Source organism: Sus scrofa, unplaced genomic scaffold (genome assembly GCF_000003025.6).
Source record: "Sus scrofa isolate TJ Tabasco breed Duroc unplaced genomic scaffold, Sscrofa11.1 Contig1734, whole genome shotgun sequence".
NCBI classification, from domain to species: domain Eukaryota; kingdom Metazoa; phylum Chordata; class Mammalia; order Artiodactyla; family Suidae; genus Sus; species Sus scrofa.
The window spans coordinates 158,731-164,791 of record NW_018084938.1 but is presented as its reverse complement, the minus strand read 5'-3'; the positions used below and the strand labels follow the sequence as shown (position 1 = coordinate 164,791).

The window sequence follows — 6,061 nt, the reverse complement described above, 5'->3', positions numbered from 1 at the left end:
AAATTGTTATTAATTCATAAATCAAATATTTACTGGGTTGTTACATACATTATAACCTGAGAGGATATACCATACAAACCTTACATTCTGGGGTCCCTTGGTATTACCTGTTATAGCAAAAGTAACTTAGATTTTTGAGTTTTAAAAGACTGCCATTAAATCTCAACAACACCATTTCCTGGCTGTGACCTTGGCTGATTAATATAACAAACATAAGTTGAAATTTACTCCTAAGTAAAATGGTGACAGAATTGCCTCACAACACCATCGTGAGGATTAAATAAGACAGCATCTGTGAAATACATCTAATGTAGTGGTGAATCACTGTAGGTACTCATTAGTTTCCTGTTTTTACCAACTTTGTTGATAGTTTGCAAGCTTATTTCAAGTAATGTCTTCCTCCATATAAGGCTATCTTCAAGAAGCTGCATGCTCTAATACAACCCTTAGATGGTGGAATATGTGCAAGTCCTTTTATTCAGCACCATAAGTAGGATAACTGCAGAGACCACCAGGATGAATAACTTTGTGTTATTCAAGCACTTTGTGAATCAAACTCTTACAGAGTGCAACTGTGTGCTGTTGGTATCACAGAAATATTTGTACAATGTGTTTATTAGAGAGAGTGTGTTTGGAGACAACAGACTTCACGAAAGACTTGGATGACCTAAGAGAACCTGATAAAGGACCTGGGACACATGTGCCATTTATAGACCACTTTAGTGGAAAAGGTTGGAAATAGGCAAATGGGAGTTGGAAGGACAGCCTTCTGCTTGGACTCAAAAACCCTTTGATATTTCTTTTCCTCCATTACCAGTTTTGAACCAAAAGCATGGCTATAGATCCCAAGAATTAAAACTACAATGCAAAAGCAGTTTTTGAGATCTGATAAATATCTTTGTTACTGAGTAATTTATGACTTCTTTCAATTGAAAGAAAGTGACTATAAGAATTGTTAGTATACAGGAGTTCCCTATGTGGCTCTGTTAACTTATCCAACTAGAATCCACAAGGTTGCAGGTTTGATTCCTAGTCTCACTCAATGGGTTAAGATCAAGCATTGCTGTGAGCTGTTGTGTAGGTCGAAAATGTGGCTTGGATCCCATGCTGCTGTGGCTGTGGTATAGGCTAGCAGCTGCAACTCCAATTCAACCCCTAGCCTGGGAAACTAGAAAGGCTGCAGGTGTGGCTCTAAAAAGAAAAAAAAAAAAAAAAGAATTGTTAGAATGCAAAAAATCACAATCATCCCCAAATCACCTTTTCCAGCTTATTTTTTATATTATAACTCTATGGTATATCTAAAAGTAATTTGAGACTGCTTAAATCAAAATATGATTAAATAAAATTATTTTAAAAGTAATAATAGAAAAAAGAATTGATGGAAAAGGATATTACAAACCAATTTTGTCAAACTCTTTGTATAATTAATGTCATTACTTTTATTTTTAATTTATTTTCATTAACTTAATTCAAATTAGATTTTGATATTCCTATCACAAAGCTAAATAACAAAACAACAATTTAATTGTGGGAACAAGAAAACACGGCCATCTCTCAGCAGATTTAATTCCTGATAGGAATGTTTTCCAATGGAATTTTTTTTTTCTTTCTAGGGCCACACCTGCAACATATGGAATTTCCCAGGCTAAGGGCTGAATCAGATCTGGCCTATGCCACAGCTACTGCAACTCAGGATCCCAGCCATGTCTGAAAGCTACACCCCAGCTCACACAACACTGGATCCTTAACCCACTGAGTGAGGCTAGTGATTGAACCCACACCCTCATGGATGCTAGCCGGGTTTGTTACCACTGAGCCACGATGGGGACTCCCACTGATGGATTATGTTTTGTGAGGTAATGAACTTTTTAAAAAAACTAACATTTAATGTCAATTTAGTTGTTTTGATAGGACTCATTCTTAATGACTTTGTGACTTATGAAAGCATAGTGTACAGACATATTTCATAGTTGAGCAAACTGCAGTTCAGGCAGATAAAATGATTTTGGGCTGAATTCTTTATTTTCACAGATGCTTAGGGACCAAATATCAGAAGGCAATTTCTCTTCTGTCATGGTGTTTGTTCTGGGATTTTCTGAACTTCCAAACCTCCAGGGGCTTCTATTTGGACTTTTCTTTCTCGTCTATATATTCATCTTAACAGGAAATGGTCTTATCATAATAATCACAAGGATGGACTCTGTTCTCCAAACACCCATGTATTTCTTTCTGGAAAATTTTTCCTCTCTGGAAATCTGTTATGTGTCTGTGACTCCCCAGGATTCTAATGAACCTTTGGACTCAAGAGAGAAGCATTTCTTTACTAAGCTGTGCCACCCAAATGTGCTTCTTCCTTGTTCAGGGTGCCACAGAGGCATTCCTTCTGGCAGTGATGGCCTATGACCGCTGTGTGTCCATTTGCAACCCTCTGCATTATGCATTATGCGTCCAGTTGGCTGTTGCTGCCTGCTCAGTGGAATTCCGGTCCAGATAAGGCAGACATGTCAGGTGTTCTCACTGCCTTTCTGTGATTCCAACCAAATCGACCACTTTTCTGTGACATCCCCCCATTGATCCAGCAGGCCTGTGGGGACACTGTGCTTAATGAGATATGTGTCTATATAGTTGCTGTACTATTTGCCATGATTCCTTTTCTACTGATACTGGGCTCTTATGTCCAAATAATTTCTACCATCTTAAAGTTGCCTTAAGCCACAGGTCGGTCCAAAGCCTTCTCCACCTGTTCTTCTCATCTGATAGTTGTGCTTTTGTTCTTTGGCTCTGTTACTATCACCTAGTTATGGCCCAAATCAAATCATTCTGCAGGAACTGACAAAATGCTCTCCGTTTTCTACACTATTGTGACTCCACTCTTTAACCCCTTAATCTACAGGCTTAGAAATAAGGATGTAATTGCAGCTTTGAAGAAATTATTACTTAAGAATTTAGTGTGAGGATCTTGAAGTTCACTTTTAAATAAATATGGCTCATAGCTATCACAGAACTATGATTTAATTTCACTCTTCCTATGTTTACTGATAGTGTAATCATTCACAATTATATATCACTTACAATTATTATGTATTTTTCATTCCCTGCCTAAAGTCACTTGTGACTGCATTTTAATAAGCAAATTATTTAATTTGCAAATGCTCAATTCTCTAGAATAAATCTACGTTTTTACAAAACATTATAAATTTACCCACCTACAACACTTTTAGATAATTTAAACTGTTAGAATTGTGTTTTAAAATGTGTAGAAGAAATAGGGTTTTTCTTTACAATTTTCAGCTACTAATGTATGCTGGCAATCTCATCTGTCTTTATGACACACATTATTTTCATGGTATGTTTACTCTAGATGTGTTGAGGGAGTGGATGCAAGACTAAATCTTAGATCATATGTTTAATTATGAAGCAAAATTTACAGACAGAGTAAAAACCTTTAATTGCACCCTCTTTCTTAGTACAAATTAGGAAAATGTTTCCATGTGTCTCTAGAGGGAGCTGAACGTCTGGCTCTTTGCTTCCCCCTTCTTTCCAGAGTCCATGGCAACTGACTATCAGAGATCTTATCTGGCTCTGTCACACTCCTTTAACTATATTCACCAGTTGCTGAAAGGCAATTCCAACTTCTTTACTATAGCTCACTAGATTTTTCAAAGTTGCAGTGGAAAGAAAATAAAGGCTTTGAGTATTCTCACACCATTGAAAAAGAACACATTTGAAACATAGAAAGGAAGAAAGAAAAGCTAAAACAAAGATTCACAGTTACTCAACCTCTAAAATAGTAATATACACACATAGAAAATGTCCACTAAGACCTGTCTGCAAATTATAATAAAATTAGTGTAACTGTAATTAATCTCGCCCATTTTATACTTGCTTTTTGTTTTGTTTTGTTTTTAGCCTCACCCAGCATATGCAAGTTCCTAGGCCAAAGACTGAACCCATGCCATAGCAGCTACCTGAGCCACTGCAGGGCTAACACCAGATCCTTAACCCACTGTGCCACAAGGGAACTCCACATCCTGGTTTTATTTATATGAAATAAGACTCTTTTTACCAGAGAGGACAGAGAAGAAATAATCAATCATGAACATCCTAATATGTAAAAAGACTTGGGGGATTTGATGTCACGTATAATTTCTTATTTCTAAAAATATTTATAAGTACTTGAGGACTGTATCATTGAATAACTGTGTCACTTTTAAGGTTCGACTCCTCTTGCAGGTATTTGCCCCTTCTGATAAGTTTCTTTTTATAAGGGGTTACACTCTAATTGTAATATTTGGTTAATAAGTTTGAATTTTCATTTCGAGGGCTTGCATTTTAACCTCCCATCAGTTATCACAGTGCCCAGTGTCATTTTGTTTTTATACATATATATGAGTGTAAATGTTATAATCTGCTTCATGGATTTTCTTGTATCAAGGATTGAACACATTCTCCATCGTCGTGATGATGATAGTATTGAAGATAATTAAGCTCTTTGTTTGAATGTACTTTTTTTCTCCTCTTAGATGAGCATATGACACAGTATAATGAAAACAGAACAAGTTCAGGAGCCAAGATAATAGATAACAGATTTTTATTTCTGATTTGTTCTCAACCCTGCATTCTTGACTAACTCAACTATTCTTTGTATCAATTTCTCTGCCAATAAAATGGTAATAAAGCCAGATATTATTATCTCATAGCAATATTATGAATATATAATGATGATTGTGGAGTTAAGGAGTTTTGTTGAAAATTCAAGTATATTGGAAAAGGAGACATTTGATGAAATCTAGTTTTTGAGAGGATAATGGCTACATATTTAAACATGAAAATTATTTTAGCATTAACCTAGCAATGCCAATGCAAATCATTCTATAATAGCTTACAAATTTCCCTGCCTTTTTAAACCTCTGTGCAGAGTTAATTCTGTTTTGACTTCTCGAGGTGTGCATGAGAAACTAGTTGGGCTCCTCGGCTTTCAGCATCTATTTTTGTTTGTAGACATGGAACATAATTTATCTGTATAGCAACTCTTAGATCACGCTGTTTTCTTTTATTTTTTATTTTTTTCTTGTTTCCAGACAATCGATTTTCAAAACCTCAGGCTCTCTAAAATATACAAACAACTTATACAACCCAACAACAAAAAAACCAACCACCCAATGGAAAAATGGACAAAAGACCTGAATAGACATTTCTACAAGGAAGATATACAGGTGGCCAATAAGCACATGAAAAAAATGCTCAACATCACTGATGATTAGAAAAATGCAAATCAAAACTACCGTGAGGTGCCACCTCACACCAGTCGGAATGGCCATCATTAATAAGTGCACAAATAACAAATGCTGGATAGGGTATGGAGAAAAGGGAACCCCCCCTGCACTGTTAGTGGGAATGTAAATTGGTTCAAGCACTATGGAAAACAGTATGGAAGTACCTTAGAAAATTATACATGAAACTACCATATGACCCAGCAATCCTACTCTTGGGCATATATCTGGACAAAACTTTCCTTGAAACATGTACCTACATGTTCATTGCAGCACTATTCACAATAGCCAAGACATGGAAACAACCTAACTGTCCACTGACAGATGAATAGATTAAGAAAATGTGGTGTGTATATATATATATATATATATATATATATATACACACACACACATACACACGATGGAATATTACTCAGCCATAAAAACCCAAAATAATGCCATTTGCAGCAACATGGATGGAACTAGAGACTTTCATATTAGGTGTAGTAAGTCAGAAAGAGAAAGACAAATACCACATGACATCACTTATTTGGAATCTAATATATGACACAGACGAAACTTTCCATAGAAAAGAAACTCATGGACATGGAGAACAGGCTTGTGGTTGCCAAGGGCGAGGGGGAGGGAGTAGGATGGACTGGGAATTTGGGGTTGATAGATGCAAACTATTGCCTTTGGAGTGAATAAGCAATGAGATCCTGGTGTATAGCACTAGGAACTATGTCTAGTCACTTATGATGGAGCATGATAATGTGAAATAAAAGAATGTATACATGTATATGTGA

General features: G+C 36.1%; 1 pseudogene; it reads left to right on the top strand.

The window, feature by feature from the left end:
• The first annotated feature begins 2,046 nt into the window (after positions 1-2,046).
• Positions 2,047-2,954, top strand: LOC110258260 (annotated as a pseudogene).
• The last annotated feature ends 3,107 nt before the right edge of the window (positions 2,955-6,061 follow it).